The following is a 20,259-nucleotide window of genomic DNA, read 5'->3' as shown; positions in this document are numbered from 1 at the left end:
AGGATGCTGTCCTTCACACCGCAAGACGATTATGCACCAACACAAGACTATGCTCTGTGACTGGTGAAAAAGTCGTCAAGTGATTCATTATAAACTGCTACCGACGGGCCGAAAGATCACTGGAGACATATACTCACAACAATTGAAGCATGTGCAACGCTCATTGCGCCAGAAGGGTAAGAACTGGTAAATCGTAAAGGTATGCTTTTCCTTCACGACAACACCAAACCGCATGTCGCGCAGGTGGTCAGGGACACTTCGTCTATGTTTGTTTACAATATAACGTCAACTGACGATGAATGCCCTGGAAACTCAATACGGACTACTCTTTTGTTTTAAAGTATGCCAACAAAAGATATGATTTGTGGTGAATTTAAATGTCCCTCTTCTTAAAAACTTAAAATATAATGGCGATGTACACCTGGGTTTGAACGCATGATCATTCGCTCCGTCGTCGAGTGCTCTATCACTGAGCTATGTTTCTAGACGTAAACAAATCTGTTTCTTTTTTTTCTAAGAAAAATAATTTGTTGTTGGCAAAACTTAGAATAATTCCTTATAAAAATTATTTTTTTTATCTATGACCAAGACTTTTTGGGGATCAAATTTTTTGATTTTCGATACTTATCGGACAAATTTCTGTACAAAACATATCTAAGAACACTGCCAGACATATAAATTACCTTTTAGTGAAACTATAAGAAAGGAACTCACACGCAAAGTAAATATATATATATATATATATATATATATATATATATATATATATATATTGAAAGTAAATATACATATATATATATTTATATATAGTAATTTATAAAATATATATGGACATTAAGCTACACTGAATATTCTGCGTTTCATCCAACTATAGGATTCGTCAGGCTTATGCGCGAATTCTGTAGTTGCTTCTTGTTTTTATATATGTTGAGGATTTCTAGTTGGCTAATCAGCTTTCTAGTCTCCACCGCGCCCCTTCCTATCAGCCAATGGGCATGCATTTTATTGGCCAACTAGAAATCCTCAACATATATAGAAATAGATTGGCCAACTAGAAATCCTCAACATATATAAAAACAAGAAGCAACCACAGAATTCACGCATAAACCTGACGAATCCTATAGTTGGATGAAACGCAGAATATTCAGTGTAGCTTAATCGCCATATATATTTTATAAATTACTAACTAGCTCTACCTACGTATTGAGCACTTTTGAAGTAAATACTTAAAGTTTACGCATAAATCTATACTTTCGTATATTAAATTTATGTGAATAAATGAAGTAGTTATATATATATATATATATATATATATATATATATATATATATATATATATAGAGAGAGAGAGAGAGAGAGAGAGAGAGAGAGGGGAAAGAGATAGATAGATAGATAGATAGATAGATAGGGATTTTACACTATTATTTTTAATTATATAATTAATCGAGGAGTTTTGTTTCTTACTAATCTCTCTCACACACACACGCACACACAAATGTATAGTGTTTTTTAGAGGCCGGTAATTTTAAATCGAGAACTCTATTTTTTAATCGTCGATTTGGCAACTATCACTTACTTTAAGTTCAGCTTTAGCAATTAATCATGAAGAGACTGACACCTATCAGCGTTTGCAAATTGCAAATAATACGATCAGTTCACTGAAGAGAATATTTGATGAACGAAACATTTTATAAAATGGACGTGTCAACTGATCAGCTCGTTCGTGCTATTTAATCTCATTAGATTATTTTCTTTGGGGGATATGTAAAATCGCATATTTATGCTGATAAACCTCATTCAAAACAATAATCGACGCGTTATTACTGAAATACAGCCTAATTTAATTCGAAGACATTGTGAAACTTGGCCATTTATATTATGCCATATATACGCGAGCCGCCGGACCCTGTGCTCGAAATTATATCTAAATTACAAATATCAAATATTAATTTTAGGAATAAACTATATACTTGTATAATAAACATATTTTTATCTGATTTATTGTAATTCAAAAGTTCGCCGCCTCTTAAAAACACGGTTAATGCTCCCTATCTTCGGTTGAGTATATTGGGAAGTAATATACAAACTGCTATTGGCGTATTAAGTGATACTCTTAGTGCAAAAAAATTGAGCTTAGGCATCAAGACAATGTCAAAACATTGTTAATTCACTACCTGCAGAAGTCGATTAGCGTAACGTTAGAAGCATCGCCTGTCGTTTGAGCGTTCGAGTTTTGATCCTGGCTTTAGGTAGTTGCTTGTCTACCCTCAGAGATGAGCTGTGATACAGCGAAACTGTACTATGAGTGGATGACTATCTATCTATATATCTATCTATCTATCTATCATACTCTCTCTCTCTCTCTCTCTCTCTCTCTCTCTCTCTCTCTATATATATATATATATATATATATATATATATATATTGTGTACAGAAGGTTGTTAGTTGAGACAGATCATTGGTACCGTCGGTTTCAAGCCCGATAATAAGGCCCGTTTAAGGTATCCTTATCAAGCTCTCTTCAGCCAATATTCGTCTCTGTACACAAAATATAAATACGCTCTTACATTTTGGATTTTCCTTTTAATTGAGCACTCTGCTGGAATTATTTTTCCAAAAAAAACTAATCATATATATATATATATATATATATATATATATATATATATATATATATATATATATATATATAGAGAGAGAGAGAGAGAGAGAGAGAGAGTATTTGTGTTGAAATACGATGTCTCTAAGATTAATTCCTTTAAGCCTGTTTGTTATTTTTTCGGTCGTCCGCGTATAATGTTGGCGGAGGTTTATTATTATTAGTTGTAGCACTAAGACGCACATGCTTGTTTAAATGGCGCGTGACGTCGTTTTTGAACTTTCCCGCCAAAAAAAGAGGTGAACAAAAATTTCCGTTTGTCTTTCGTTCTATGCAGATTAAAAGTTGAGATAAACCGAACGCCCATTCTGGTGATTGATTATTCCGCACTGAGACAAACAGAAGAGAAGACGTTTTAGATGAATGTAGCACTTATTCCTATGTAAGACCTTAGTATTGTCTCTATTTCTTCTTTTTCTTCATTAAATTTAATTATTTATTTTTTAGAATCCCTTTCCTTTCCTCTGCTTTTTTTTCTCTCTCCGTGATTTATCTTTCTCATTTCCTTTCTGTCTTTCCTATTTTTTTATTTATTTCTACATTTTCTGTTTTTGTTTTTGTGTATTGGATAAAGAATAAAATTACAATATATATATATATATATATATATATATATATATATATATATACATATATATACACACATTAAGCTATATATATATATACACACGCATACACACACATATATATATATATTTATATACACATTAAGCTTTTTAGCCCATTGAATTTGAATGAGTGCTTAATGCCAAATTTATGGTTGAATATGGTAAAATATGGATTCTGTTTTTACATTAAATCTCTATCGTTTTTAATCCTTCATTTTTTATCGAATGGATGTCGTAATATTCAGTTTGCTGAAAATCATCTTAATAGTGATCTATAAAAAAATTCATCAAGATCGTCCTAAAAAAAAAAACCGAAAGAAGTAAATGTGGTATTGTTGTGACGAATTTATATTAATCCTTAATTTTGCATCGAGTGGGTATCAATGAACCTTATTATAATCTAAATTTTAATTTATTTATACAAAATATCAGATACCTGTCCAGTGGTTTTCGGACAGACAAAGAAATGTTATATATATATATGTATATAATTATATATATATATATATATATATATATATATGTGTGTGTGTGTGTGTGTGTGTGTGTGTATGTGTGTTTGTGTGTGTGTTGTATGTGTGTGTTTATGGTATATTTCATTAAATAAAATAGATGTTTTTTTGTCTATTAATTCTATTTTCGATTCTTTCCAACTTCCGAATAACAGTCTTCACTTTTGGTGGGAACTGGCTGATGTAATTACCATATTTATCATAAGTACGAGTACTTTCCAATCCTTCAGAATTCATCGTCAGGGATCGACTAATTGGATATTGGATTGGAAAGTACTATTTCATGAAATATGTCGTAGGGAAAAACTGCAGCCTATATATATATATATATATATATATATATATATATATATATATATATATATATATATATATATATATAAGTAGGTTGTAGTTTGCTTGAAGCATTGTTGAAGAAAATTATAAGGTAAAATTAAAAGCCAAGAACAATGCGAGATTTTTTTTTTTATATAGAGTAAAATTAAATGCAAACATAAGAAATAAAGTTCTTTTTTTTGTTGTTTGTTTTTTTCTTTTTCACACAAATTTTAACTCTAAACAACAGTAATTTTTTTTTCTGTTGTATTCAATTATATCACCATTGAATACAACAGAAAAAAAAATTACTGTTGTTTAGAGTTAAAATTTGTGTGAAAAAGAAAAAACAAACAACAAAAAAAAGAACTTTATTTCTTATGTTTGCATTTAATTTTACTCTATATAAAAAAAAAAAATCTCGCATTGTTCTTGGCTTTTAATTTTACCTTATAATATATATATATATATATATATATATAATTATTTTTTTACTATAATAATTAAATACCTACAGACACTAGTGTTTCATCCTTTCGGGATTCTTCAGTGCAGGGTGTCACGATTACTACCAGTCGAACGATTCGAACCCCGCGACACGAGACATCTCTGGCTCGATTAGCGGAGGCTGTATCCATTCGGCTACCATTAACCGTGTGAAATAGCGTTGAATTTTAAACATTTTAATTTAAATGTTCATTACGTCAGACAGACAGTGATCAAATCGTTATACGATGATCTACGCATGAGAGCTAAATTGGCCGACTTTTAATTCAACTGAAAGTGCTCAACGATAAGAAACGAATTTCTTAAAGGGGCTGTCATAATTATTTTTTTTACTATAATAATTAAATACCTACAGACACTAGTGTTTCATCCTTTCGGGATTCTTCAGTGCAGGGTGTCACGATTACTACCAGTCGAATGATTCGAACCCCGCGACACGAGACATCTCTGGCTCGATTAGCGGAGGCTGTATCCATTCGGCTACCATTAACCGTGTGAAATAGCGTTGAATTTTAAACATTTTAATTTAAATGTTCATTACGTCAGACAGACAGTGATCAAATCGTTATACGATGATCTACGCATGAGAGCTAAATTGGCCGACTTTTAATTCAACTGAAAGTGCTCAACGATAAGAAACGAATTTCTTAAAGGGGCTGTCATAATTATTTTTTTACTATAATAATTAAATACCTACAGACACTAGTGTTAATTGATCCTGGCTTGAGGTAGTTGCTTGTCTACCCCCACAGATGAGCTGTGATACAGCGAAACTGTACTATGAGTGGATGACTATCTATCTATCTATCTATCTATCTATCTATATATATATATATATATATATATAGATTGTGTACAGAAAGTTTTTAGTTGAGACAGATCATTGGTACCGTCGGTTTCAAACCCGATAATAAGGCCCGTTTAAGGTATCCTTATCAAGCTCTCTTCATCTTTCATCCTTTCGATTACTACCAGTCGAACGATTCAAACCCCGCGACACGATATATATATATATATATATATATATATATGTGTGTGTGTGTGTGTGTGTGTGTGTGTGTGTGTGTGTGTGTGTGTGCGTTTATTTATTTGTGTAAGTTCATACGTACATTTGCTAGAGCTGATTATGGATCCAGGCTTAGGGGGATGCTTTCTTGTCTAGTCACACTGAATGGCTTTGATACAGAGTAACAGTTTCTAATTGTGATTAGTACATATACACATACATGTGTGTATGCGTGTATGTGTTTGAGTTTAGGCAACGATAAGGCAAATATTTTAAAATATATCTTCAGCAATAATAACGAATTTAATAGTTACATAGGTTACACTACAACACTTTCTCATAAACGTCTCTCTGACACTAGCTTATTTTTTCCAACAGCGTAAACATATGACTCTGGCTCCTGAAAAGCACAAAACACTGTACTATACTTTAAATATAAATGACCAAACATTCTAACTTAAACTAGAAAATTAAGGACATTACGAAATTGGTTACAAACATTTCTAGTATCTATTTTGGTAATTTACACTCGCAAATTCTTGGGCGTTAGACATTATCTATTTGAATTCTGTAAGCGCATTTTACAATCGTTTAACACATTCTAGTGCAATGTTTCATCATATTTAAAACTAGTACGACGTCTTATATCGGTGTCTTTTGTGGCTATCAAACCTTGTGTAAATATTAAGCACTTGAAATTGTCCGTCGTTAATGACGACAACTTGAAATCGTCACAGTGCTAACTATAGATGCAAAAGTCGTATAGTCCTGACTCTCCTTACGTGTAAGATTCATGCATCTTCATCTTTTTATGAAAAGGGCTTCTTTTTCGACAGTATAACTCCATTAACAGTATGATTGCCTCGTCAAACGAAAATTCGTTGGTTTTTATTAGTAAAATATAGTCCACGAATTTGTTATGTTCGGATGTACCCAACTCCTGTAGCAATAAACGAACCTTCTTTTGATCCGTCCATGCACTGCAATCAATTTTAAAAAGGTCTTCAAATCTTCTGAAATGTGCCTCAAACGTTAGGTCTTCCTCATGAGCATGGTAATATGTAGCAATAGCTGACTAGATCGCATTTTGGCGAAAAAAGCCGTGCTGGTTTCTTCTCCACTGTCCTTGTTCACTAAAACTTGCGTCATCAAATCCAACTTTTTATCTGACTGGTTTTGTTGCTTTAAATGTGATTTTTTTCAATTCATTTCTTTCTTTTTTCTTTCCTGTTTTTCCTCGAAGTAATTTAATTAATCTAACTGCTTTTCCAATATTTTTCGTTCATTTCTTTTTTTCTTTATTTTGAAGGTTTAGAATTACTTAATATGACAAAATGAGTTTTTTTTCAGAAACACCACAATTCGTTGATTTACTTTCCCTATAGTACTAACTCTATAGGAAAAAAACCTTTACAAAATTCGTACCTGGTTATTTAACGAATGTTTTTTTCATATATTTATTTCCTCGTGTGGCAGTTTTCCTGAGAAAATAATTCAGCGTTTGCATTTATACAGAAAGCAGTAGATTGCATTTGCCATTTTTCAATTTTCCTAACGTTTAGGTACTGAGTTCAATTCCTTGTTTATCCTACAGATTTTTCCCTCTTTTTTCCTTATAAAGTATTAGTTATTTATCCCTGAAAGAGAGTTTATATCGTTTATTTAATATTGGCTATTCTTTTCGATATATGTGCGAAAAAGAATGACCTTTTCTCGTTAACACTTTATTGGTCGTGTTTAGCGAAATCGTTTTTTTCTTCATCGACCTGCAATCCCGTCGAACAGTGAAAAGTTTATTTTAATCGGATTAAAATCCGACGTATTTTTTAATTTGTGCGAATACTCGCTTTAGCCAATAAAATAAAATATACTATAATTTACTTGCTGCATTTGCGTGAGTTTTTTCTTTTCCCAATGCCTTCTAACAATAAGACGTAATAGCGAGACATGCTTTTTAGAACGACATCTTTTTTCAACTTACTTGTATTTAGAGAAAAATGTTTATTTTTGTACTTACTGAAAACTTGATCTCGTCAATTCAGTAGTAATAATTCTCCACGCAATTGTCTTATGAGTTCTGTTTAAACTCGTAGTTACGCTTTTAGTAGCTTTTTAACAGCAATATAAGGCTTTTGACGACGTCTTTTTTCGGCAAGATTTGTTGTCTTTTTTCGAAGTCTTCTTTATTCCATGTTTGTGGATTTTTACGCTCGAATGTTGTTTTTTCCCCCAACGTTGACAAATAGTTTTTCCCATTCTTCACCGAACTTTTGAAAAGAAAGTTTCGAATTTCCCTCGAGTGTAAGAAAAAATATTTCGAATTTCCGCGTGTGTTCTTTTTTCTTGAATTCTTTTGGTCGTTTTTCTATTGCTGATTTTTAGAGTGACTCCTTGCCCAAATATTCGTCATCCTGTTGTAGATTGATCCGGGAAATTCCTGAATTCTCCTCGTCAGCCAGTTTTTGTAGACCCGTGCAATGAAAGAAACCACAAGTAGTGTACCTATTTACTATGCCTCCCCACAGGACAGAGTTAGACACCAGGGTCGTTTTTTAACGTGGAGAAAAGGTAAAAAAATAAAAATTGTCTCAGTCGTGAAGGATTTCTCCTCCACCGAAAGAGAACAAGAAATAGAAGTGCAGCATCTGAAGAACAGATGGTATTTATTTGCTCCCCCACTGAGCAAATTAGGCACAAGGCCGTTTTTAATGTGAGGTAAAAACCAGCTCCCCTAAAAGTTGGCAAAAAGGGGGCACTCTGGTTACCAAAAATAATAATTGTCCCAGTATAGAGGGTTTCCCCTCCATTGACTGGTACAAATTATCTTAAGTGCAGCATCTGCCGGAACAGATACTACACTTTGATCTTGTCCCGAAGGCCAAGCTAGTCTACACTTTGATCTTGTCCTGAAGGCCAAGAAAAGTAGTGTAAAGTGTATAAAATATATGTATTTATCATAAAGAATACAGGAGCCACTAAAGTGATATGAGAGGAACGTATCCTCACTTGGCATAAATTAAATTAATGGTTCTCGCCTGATTTCATAAACTCCTGTGACTAAAATTCACGTCAGACATGAAATGGAAGATTACATCAGTTATTTCGCAAAGGTTACTGGAAAAATTGTAGCATCATTCTACCGTCCCAGAGGCTATCTCATTTCTACGTAGTCCTCTACTTCCATAAGAGACAAATACGTCCTAAGATGGAGTACCGTTGTCATATTTGGAGAGGAATTGCTTAGAGCACCCCTTCCTCTCTTGAAAGAGTAAAAAAAGAATTTTGAAATCTAGTGAATGATATCATCTTTCCCTTCTTATTGTCTCATTTTTTTAGTAGAGACGTTCCTAGTTCTTTTCCATAATGTCATTATTTTCACGACAAGTGACCACCGGACTAGATGAATTTGTCCTGCAACCTCTATTACCAAGAGACTTAAAGAGTGATATACTATAACACAGCTCACTGGCCAGTTGCAGAGAATTATTTTTTTCTTCGTATTTGCATACTTAATGTTTGAGATGTAAATGAGGATTTTATGTAGCACACGAATATCTATGTATCTTATATAGAGTTCAAGTATTAGCCCCCATGAAGGTGCCCTTTGATTTCTGTGACTTTACGGTGAAATAAAAGTTAAAAAAAGGATAATACCATACAATTATGCCCCGATTAGCTATCTATACTAACGGTTTTAAAGTTGTGGTTTTTAGGTTTTCAACACTATTCTGCACAAGTCGGAATGTACCAATCACCGATTGTACAGTGGAAGTGGTTCCGAATTTCTGTGTCTATTTAAGTGCCGATTCCCTCGGTACCTCGCTAAGTAAGACATGGGGCAGAAAACCCAATAAAAACTTCAAATTAATATGTATAATGAACAACGTTAAAGACTTTTCCAGTATTCTCATCTTCAAGTTGTTGTTTTTACGACGTTTCTGTCAATTATTCCTCTGCCCTTCGTCAGGTTAATCGCGACGGGATAGGAATGTCGAATCCCCCAACTACATCCACAGCAATTGCTGCCCCCAATAGCTGTTGTCACGGTTTGGTCACCTAATCCTCTGACCGGCTTTGGGTGGGATCGAAACCGCTACCTCTAGACAATGCTCACTTTGAATTCGCATCTCTATCCACTGCACCATGGGCTCCAAAGGGGCAATCAATGATGGATTTTTGGTCTTATAAATTCAATTGTTCTTACAATTTTCGGGTCCGTACTGATTATTATATTATTGAATTAGTTTTGGAATTATTTTTGGAGAGTAGTAAATGGTAGAATTTTTTATTTAATTATTTGGATTATTATCCTCATCTAATGCGATTTACTCATCTGCAAAAATAATTCCAAACTAATTCAATAATATAGACTATAGTAATAAAAAATACTTTGTTTGAACTAATGCAGATCTGAAATAAGGCATGTTGAGTGTCGCTCAGTGATCCGCTTTTGTATCCGAAGATACTCACACCACCACCCGCCACTTACGGTGGAATGAAATAAGCATATGCTAATCATGCCTCATCATATTTCCTTGAAAAGAAAAAACGCTGTCATCATAAATTAAAACGTGGTCGAAGTTTGTGGAAGCAGCACCCAGGCACGGTTGCCATCTTTGTGCTATTTATGAGACATCTATTCGTCAAGTTGAGGCTGCCATTTTATAAGATCGACTCTTCACGATTCGATGAATAATCCAAAAGATCAAAATAAGTGCAGAGCATGTGGAAGCCATCATTCATGACCATTTTTACTTGCATAATGTATCTGCCAACGGGAGTCCCAAGTTGTTGATACCTTTTCAGGAAAGAGAAGACACCAAGTGTTCGAAGATGAAATTTTAGATGTGCTAAGAAGAGGAATCAAATTTATTACACAGGATGAAACCTGGATCTATCACTATGAAGGCAAAACCTAATCATGCAGATGAAGCACTTGAACCCATCACTTGCAAAGAAGTCAAGTGTACAGTTTTCCACTGGTGAGGCCATCCTCACAGTCTTTTGAGATTAAGACGGAGTAGTTCCTGGCAAAAGTACCACAATTTACGAACTTGTTCCGCTTCATTTTGGAGAAATTAAGAAAAGCTATCAAAATGATGGGCCAGTCAGAACTAACACACATATCCTCCACCTGCAGGGCAACGTATCTTCTACCTGCAAAACAATGTATCCTCTACTTGCAAAACAATGTATCCTCCACCTGTAAAACAATGTATCCTCGACCTGCAAGACAATGTATCCTCCACCTGCAAAACAATGTATCCCCCACCTGCAAGACAATGTATCCCCCACCTGCAAGACAATGTATCCTCTACCTGCAAAATAATGTATCCTCCACCTGCAAAACAAAGTATCCTTCACCTGGAAGAAATTGTCTCCTCTACTTGCAAGACAATGTCTCCTCCACCTGCAAAACAACATATCCTCCACCTGCAAAACAACGTATCCTCCACCTGCAAAACAACGTATCCTCCACCTGGAAGACAACGTATCCTCCACCTGCAAGACAACGTATCCTCTACTTGCAAGACAATGTATCCTCCACCTGCAAAACAACGTATCCTCCATCTGCAAAACAACGTATCCTCCACCTGGAAGACAACGTATCCTCCACATGCAAGACAACGTATCCTCTACTTGCAAGACAATGTATCCTCCACCTGCAAAACAACGTATCCTCCACCTGCAAGACGACGTATCCGCCACCTGCAAGACAATGTATCCTCCACCTGCAAGACAACGTATCCTCCACCTGCAAGACAATGTATCCTCCACCTGCAAGACAATGTATCCTCCACCTGCAAACCAACGTATCCTCCACCTGCAAAACAACGTATCCTCCACCTGCAAAACAACGTATCCTCCACCTGCAAGACAACCTACCCTCCACCTGCAAGACAACGTATCCTCCACCTGCAAAACAACGTATCATCCACCTGCAAAACAACGTATCCTCCACCTGCAAGACAACGTATCATCCACCTGCAAAACAACGTATCATCCACCTGCAAGACAATGTATCCTCCACCTGCAAGACAACGTATCCTCCACCTGCAAGACAATGTATCCTCCACCTTCAAGACAATGTATCCTCCACCTGCAAACCAACGTATCCTCCACCTGCAAAACAACGTATCCTCCACCTGCAAAACAACGTATCCTCCACCTGCAAGACAACGTATCCTCCACCTGGAAGACAACGTATCCTCCACCTGCAAGACAACGTATCCTCTACTTGCAAGACAATGTATCCTCCACCTGCAAAACAACGTATCCTCCACCTGCAAAACAACGTATCCACAACCTGAAAGACAACGTATCCTCCACCTGCAAGACAATGTATTCTTCACCTGGAATACAACGTATCCTCCACTTGAAAAACGACGTATCCTCCACCTGGAAGACAATGTATCCTCCACCTGCAAGACAACGTATCCTCTACTTGCAAGACAATGTATCCTCCACCTGCAAAACAACGTATCCTCCACCTGCAAAACAACGTATCCGCCTACTGCAAAACAACGTATCCTCCACCTGCAAGACAACGTATCCTCCACCTGCAAGACGACGTATCCGCCACCTGCAAGACAATGTATCCTCCACCTGCAAAACAACGTATCATCTCCCTGCAAAACAACGTATCCGCCACCTTCAAAACAACGTATCCTCCACCTGCAAAACAACGTATCATCCACCTGCAAAACAACGTATCCTCACCTGCAAAACAACGTATCCTTCACCTGCAAGACAACATATCCTCCACCTGCAAGACAACGTATCCTCCACCTGCAAAACAACGTATCCTCCACCTGCAAAACAACGTATCCGCCTACTGCAAAACAACGTATCCTCCACCTGCAAGACAACGTATCCTCCACCTGCAAGACGACGTATCCGCCACCTGCAAGACAATGTATCCTCCACCTGCAAGACAACGTATCCTCCACCTGCAAGACAATGTATCCTCCACCTGCAAGACAATGTATCCTCCACCTGCAAACCAACGTATCCTCCACCTGCAAAACAACGTATCCTCCACCTGCAAAACAACGTATCCTCCACCTGCAAGACAACGTATCCTCCACCTGCAAGACAACGTATCCTCCACCTGCAAGACAACGTATCCTCCACCTGCAAAACAACGTATCATCCACCTGCAAAACAACGTATCCTCCACCTGCAAGACAACGTATCCTCCACCTGCAAAATAACGTATCCTCCACCTTCAAGACCACGTATCCTCCACCTGCAAAACAACGTATCCTCTACCTGCAAAACAACGTATCCTCCACCTGCAAAATAACGTATCCTCCACCTGCAAGACCACGTATCCTCCACCTGCAAAACAACGTATCCTCCACCTGCAAGACAACGTATCCTCCACCTGGAAGACAACGTATCCTACCCCTGCAAGACAATGTATCCTCCACCTGCAAAACAACGTATCCTCCACCTGCAAGACAACGTATCCTCCACCTGCAAGACAACGCATCCTGCACCTGCAAAACACCGTATCCTCCACCTGGAAGACAACGTATCCGCCACCTGCAAGACAACGTATCCTCCACCTGCAAAACAATGTATCTTCCCCATGCAAGACAACGTATCCTACACCTGCAAGACAACGTATCCGCCACCTGCAAGACAACGTATCTGCCACCCCCAAAACAACGTATCCTCCACCTGCAAAATAACGTATCCGCCACCTCCAAGACAACGTATCCCCCACCTGCAAAACAACGTATCCTGCACCTGGAAGACAACGTATCCTCCACCTGCAAGACAACGTATCCTCTACTTGCAAGACAATGTATCCTCCACCTGCAAGACAACGTATCCGCCACCTGCAAGACAACGTATCCTCCACCTGCAAAACACCGTATCCTCCACCTGCAAAATAACGTATCCTCCACCTACAAGACAACGCTCCGGATTAGAAACAAACGCTGTGAAATCTTTTCACATCTTCCTTCTCTATCTCTTCTCCGCCATAAAGTTTGTTATGAAAGGAAAGCGTTTCTGATATGATGCAGCCTTGATTTTCGAAGTTACGTTAGTGGTTGGGCAGTCTGAAGATTTTTACAAAAACTGTTTCCAGAGCTGCATTAAACAATGGGAGAAATGTGTACCTTTGCGTCGTTCCTGTACGAAGAAACACTAATAACTTGGCTTTATTGCCATGAGAAGTGAGTTAGGGACCTTATTATTGAAGTCATCTCGTATAAGAGGGTAGGGGCGAAACGGGAATAATGAAATGAAAACAAGAATGGGGTGCGGTTTTTATCAGTGAAAAAAAAATCGTATTCTGTCATTCAATTCTGGGCAATGTCGAATCCTCCTTTTCGCAATATATAAATATGCAATGCTCACATAGAGAACTCAGAATAATTGAATATCAGATTTACAGAATAACGCTACTTAAATTATAACCAGCGACCACACAAATTTGCAAAACCTCACAGAAATCAACAGAATGCTTACGTTCAGTAAACCCTGTGAATATCGTACGCCCAATACTGTTTTGATTCGATGTCCCTAAGTGTTATTATTATTTTCAAATCGCTCCCCCAATGGCCTTGTTCAGTTCCCTATTAGCCGCATAACGGATTTCACGCTATAATAACATTCAGACAACTTATACCTCACTTCAAACCGCTACCCCCACAAACACAGAAAATAAGGAGCTTCTCACGATTTCGTTGGAGCATTAACACCTTTGGAAGGATCGGAATACGGCCTCTATTTCAAGTTGGTCACCCTTCAATGGATTTGAAAACAATATTAATCCCTGGCCTAAAGCGCGACCGACGACAAAACATTAACACCCTGGTGTATCCACTGAGTCAGTGGGCAATAGTTAGAGAACATTTTTGTTGTGAAAATAAAGTACTTTCATACGGATTATTTCATAAACACACACACACACACACACACGCACACACACACAAACACACACACACACACACATATATATATATATATATATATATATATTCGTGGCCAAAAATTCAACAGGCCACCATATGCACTGACGTACTTTAAAACAAATTTTATAATAAAAAAGCAATAAGGACAAACCACCTTAATACAAAAATTCTAGTTTATTTTGGTGTTTTAAACGTCGTTCATCCCTCCTTTTGTGCTGATGGGGATATTATGTTCGAAAACAAAGCATTTGTCAATTATTGTCAATTCTTTTTCTCAATTTTAATAAAATGAATATCGTTCCTGCAACGATCGTACACTCAATTTGACTTTGTTTGCTTTTCCTTTTAAAATTAATTCATAATTTACAATTATCAATTTTTATACTCAATATTAATATAGCAATAGGATACATATACCTATTGAGCTTATTATATATCTACATTACTATGAGCACTGTTCTTTTAAAGTATTAATACATTAAAATAAACTTTGCTCTTAAAGCTCCAGGTCTAATTCCCTCTATAATATATATATATATATATATATATATATATATATATATATATATATTTCGCTGTTTCAAAGCTCATCAATGCGGATAGACAAGCAACTACCTCAAGCCAGGATATATATATATATATTAGTCCAGGTCGATTTTGTAAATAATCGCATTTAAAAAAGTTGCCAAATAATGTAAAAATTTCCACAAGAAATATTTTTCTTCAAAACTTTTTATTTATTTTAGCAAACCAACTTTAGACCAAATAAAGCGGAAATAAATTCGTATTTTTATCACGGTATTAAGTGCCGCTTAAATATAACCCCGTTTTAAATAAAATTATACTACGATACACCTAATAATAAATATTATATAGTTCATTATTCCTTTCCTTTAGAAATTTAATAAAAGTATCAAAATTAAAAAGAAAAAAAAAACACTATAATCTTTAATTTCATATACAAATAACTATTTACATACATCGGATATGTTCATGGTATTCACCAGTTTGAAAATTCTCCCTTAAACAAAACACTTATATTCTCTGTTTCGTTTTAATTACCATGAATATCCGTTGTTTACATTAGAATAGACTTACCTTTTAAAATTGTATTATACATTATAATTTACATTACATTAGAATAGACTTACCTATTAAAATTGTATTATACATTATAATTTACATTACATTAGAATAGACTTACCTATGAAAATTGCATCATATATTATAATTTACATTACATTAGAATAGACTTACCTATTAAAATTGTATTATACATTATAATTTACATTACATTAGAATAGACTTACCTATTAAAATTGTATTATACATTATAATTTACATTACATTAGAATAGACTTACCTATGAAAATTGCATCATATATTATAATTTACATTACATTAGAATAGACTTACCTATTAAAATTGTATTATACATTATAATTTACATTACATTAGAATAGACTTACCTATTAAAATTGTATTATACATTATAATTTACATTACATTAGAATAGACTTACCTATGAAAATTGCATCATATATTATAATTTACATTACATTAGAATAGACTTACCTATTAAAACTGTATTGCACATTATAATTTACATTACATTAGATTAGACTTACCTATTTAAATTGTATTGCACATTATAATTTACATTACATTAGAATAGACTTACCTATTAAAATTGTATTATACATTATAATTTACATTACTTTAGAATAGACTTACCTATTAAGATTGTATTGTACATAATAATTTGCATTACATTAAATTAGACTAACATATTAACATTGCATTATTCATTAAAATTAATATTACATTAGAATAGACTTACCTATTAAAATTGTATTGAACATTATAATTTACATTACATTAGATTAGACTTACCTATTAAAATTGCATTATTCATTAAAATTAATATTACATTAGAATAGACTTACCTATTAAAATTGTATTGAACATTATAATTTACATTACATTAGATTAGACTTACCTATTAAAATTGCATTATTCATTAAAATTAATATTACATTAGAATAGACTTACCTTTTAAAATTGTATTGTACATTATAATTTACATTACATAAGAATAGACTTACCTTTTAAAATTGTATTGTACATAATAATTTACATTACATTAAATTAGACTAACATTAAAATTTCATTATTCATTAAAATTAATATTACATTAGAATAGACTAACCTATTAAAATTGTATTGTACATAATAATTTACATTACATTAAATTAGACTAACATATTTAAATTGCATTATACATTATAATTTACATTACTTTAGAATAGACTTACCTATTAAAATTGTATTGTACATTATAATTTACATTACATTAAATTAGACTAACGTGTTAAAATTGCATTATACATTATAATTGACATTACTTTAGAATAGACTTACCTATTAAAACTGTATTGTACATTATAATTTACATTACATTAGAATAGACTTACCTATTAAAATTGTATTGAACATTATAATTTACATTACATTAGAATAGACTTACCTATTAAAATTGTATTGTTAATTATAATTTACATTACATTAGAATAGACTAACCTATTAAAATTGTATTATACATTATAATTTACATTACATTAGAATAGACTAACCTATTAAAATTGTATTGTTCATTATAATTTACATTACATTAGATTAGACTTACTTATTAAAATTGTATTGTACATAATAATTTACATTACATTACATAAAATTGCATTGTGAAAATGGATCACAAATCTCTCCATGTCTAGATTACTGTAAAGCATATGATTTGAAACGATGTATCCAAGAAAAAATAATTATACCTGATTGGTTTATATTTTTAAAAATTATTGCTTAATCATTAAAAAATTGTTTACGATCTTAAACATTTTTTTACGATTTTAAGTTAACGATTTAAAAAAATTGTTTTAAACGATTGTGATCATCCTATGTTTACGTTTTTGATTTTTAAAATCTTTTTTTATTACATTTTCACCCCAAACAAGGCACATTGCCACTTTGGTGTAGGGGGCTACTATCAGGGGCAGCAACTACTGGGGCACTATGTAGGGATTTGGGCAGCAAGATGTCGGTTCACGTTACGCTTGAACTTCTGCATGTCAGTACAGTTGGGGAAGCAGGGACCTGGAATGGAATTCCAGAATCTAGCGGTTTTGAGGAAGAAACTACTGGAGTAGAAAGATATTTTACATCTAGGGATCTCTACAGCCTGGGGGTGGGATTTAGTTGCCTGTCGGGTTTGTCGAGGGTGTATACGTAGTGGGGACACAAGTGTCTGCAGTTCGTCAGAGCATTCACCATTAAAATACTTGTAGAACAGGCAGAGGGATGCAACGTTTCGTCGATGGGACAGAGGCTGAAGCTTAGATGCCAGTTCAGGGCCTATCAGATTGGCGACTCTCTTTTGAACCTTGTCCAGGAGCGAGAGACTAGCAGCAGATGCACCAGCCCAAATGTGACAGCAATACTCCATACATGGGCGAATGGTGGCTTTATAGAAGTACAGGATACTTTCAGATGTCAGTAGTTTTCTAGCACGGTAGAGAGAGCCTACCTTCTTCGCAGCGGCCCTGGCTATGTTTTCAATGTTCCAACTCATGTTTTCAATGTTTCAACTCATGTTTCCTGTGAACGTTAGGCCAAGCAGTTTGAAAGATGTACTCTCAGATAGGGAGTCACTGGCCATTGCTATTGGTGGCAGAGAAGGTTTCTTGTAATTATTGAAGGAAACCAGTTAATCTTGGCAGCATTGAATGTGGCCATTCATTTTTGTCCCCATTCCACTACAGATTGGAGGTCATCCTCTAGTGCTTTTGCCATTTTTTTTAGTTATGTGTTCATTTGTTCTCCAGTCATGCCTGTTATAGAGTGTGGTGTCATCAGCATATATATCCATCTCAGAGGCAGTTTGTCGGGGAGGTCATTAATGAATATTAGGAACAATAGAGGTCCAAGGATAGACCCCTGAGGCACTCCCTCATTTATATAATATTGTTTAGATGTACGACCGTCGAGGACAACCTGGATTTTTCTCTTATCTAAAAAGGATTTAATTATGTTAAGTATTCTACCAGTGATACCGTATGATTTAATTTTTCTGAGGAGACCCTCATGTGATACCCTGTCAAAAGCCTTAGATATATCGAAAGCTACCGCTCTGCCCTCCCCCGCTTTGTTCAGTGAATGGTATATACGTTCAGATATTACAGTGAGGATGTCTGCGGTGGAACGGGCTTGTCTAAATCCATATTGTTTGTCAGTCAGAAGTTTAGCATCTGTAAGATGACGGACTAGAGCATGGTTAATTATGGTCTCAAATATTTTGGCGAAAAGTGGGAGGAGGCTAATGGGGCGATAATTTGATGGTTCAGTTCTTTCGCCAGAATTCTTAAATACTGGTACCACAGAAGCAGTTTTCCAACAGCCCGGAAAGCATGATTCATTAAGGCATTTGTTGTAGAGTTTGGAGAGCACTGAAGCTACTTCAGCTGAGCACTTTTTAATAGCACAGCTGGGATGAGATCAGGTCCACATGCTTTTGAGGTGTCAAGGTTTTTATGACAGCATGCACCTGAGCAGGGGTGATTTTTAGATCGTCAAGCGTGGCGTCTGTCTGCAAAGGAAAGTCGGGCAGGGGGTGGTTGGAAGGGTCCAGTGTGGAGTTGGAGGCAAACCGGCTGGCAAGCATATTAGCCTTGTCGGTTGCTGAGTAAACAACCTTGTGATTGTTGGTTAGTGGGGGAATTGTTGATTGTCCATTATTTACTACACTGTTGTAGATTTTCCAGAAGTCACGATTTCCTAATTTTTATTTTTCGATACGTTTTTTAGTGGTTTCAGTAAATTCTCTCTTAGCTATCGCTATTTCCTTCTTAACGTTACTTCTAGCTTCTATGTACTTCTGTCTGTTTGAACTGGACTTATGTCGGTTAAATCTGCGGTATGCCTGCTGCCTTTGAGCAATGGCAGTTGCGCAAGTAGAAGTAAACCATTGGGGAGAGTGGGGCTTGCTATAAAATTTCCGCATGGGAACATGTGCTTCAATTGCTGTTTTGAACGATTCAGTGGTCTCATTTGCGCACTGTTCAGCAGGAAGAGAAAAAAATCACATATCTTAAATTGTTCTAAAATAGATTTGACTATTCAAAATCCTGGTGAAAATGAACAAACTGTGCAGTTTTTGTCCTTAACATATGTAAATTTGAGTCGTGCACTTTGCAAAAAAAACAAAAAAACAAAAAAGAAATAACTAGGTCCATCATCCACCTCCATTTAGTCCCTAAAGTCCCTAAGACCTTAACATATTTTAAATTTGAGTTCAGCACCATGCAAAACAACTAAATAGACATACACAGAAAATTTTGAACAAATATGGTAAAATAGTCCCAAAAATGGAATGTCAAAGTGTCCTTGGGCACATCCAAGAGTTATCACGAAATATAGACAAACAAAATTATATAGAAATCAGTTAGCTACAACTTTTCAGAAAGTTTTATAAAAATCCAAGGCATCAATTCATATTAATAAGCACAAAATGGTCAATTTTAGACATTTGAAACCGAAAGGCACCCTAAGGGGGGTAACCGGAGTTTTCCCGGAAAATCTGTTCTGTTACTTTTTTACTCATATCATGTTTGTGCAAAATTTTAAAAAATCCCAAGGCGTAATTATTGAGAAAAGTGTGGACAGACGAACG

The sequence above is a fragment of the Euprymna scolopes genome, chromosome 42 (assembly GCF_053919585.1).
Source record: "Euprymna scolopes isolate OS-2025 chromosome 42, ASM5391958v1, whole genome shotgun sequence".
NCBI lineage: Eukaryota > Metazoa > Mollusca > Cephalopoda > Sepiida > Sepiolidae > Euprymna > Euprymna scolopes.
Note: the sequence above shows the minus strand (reverse complement) of the source record.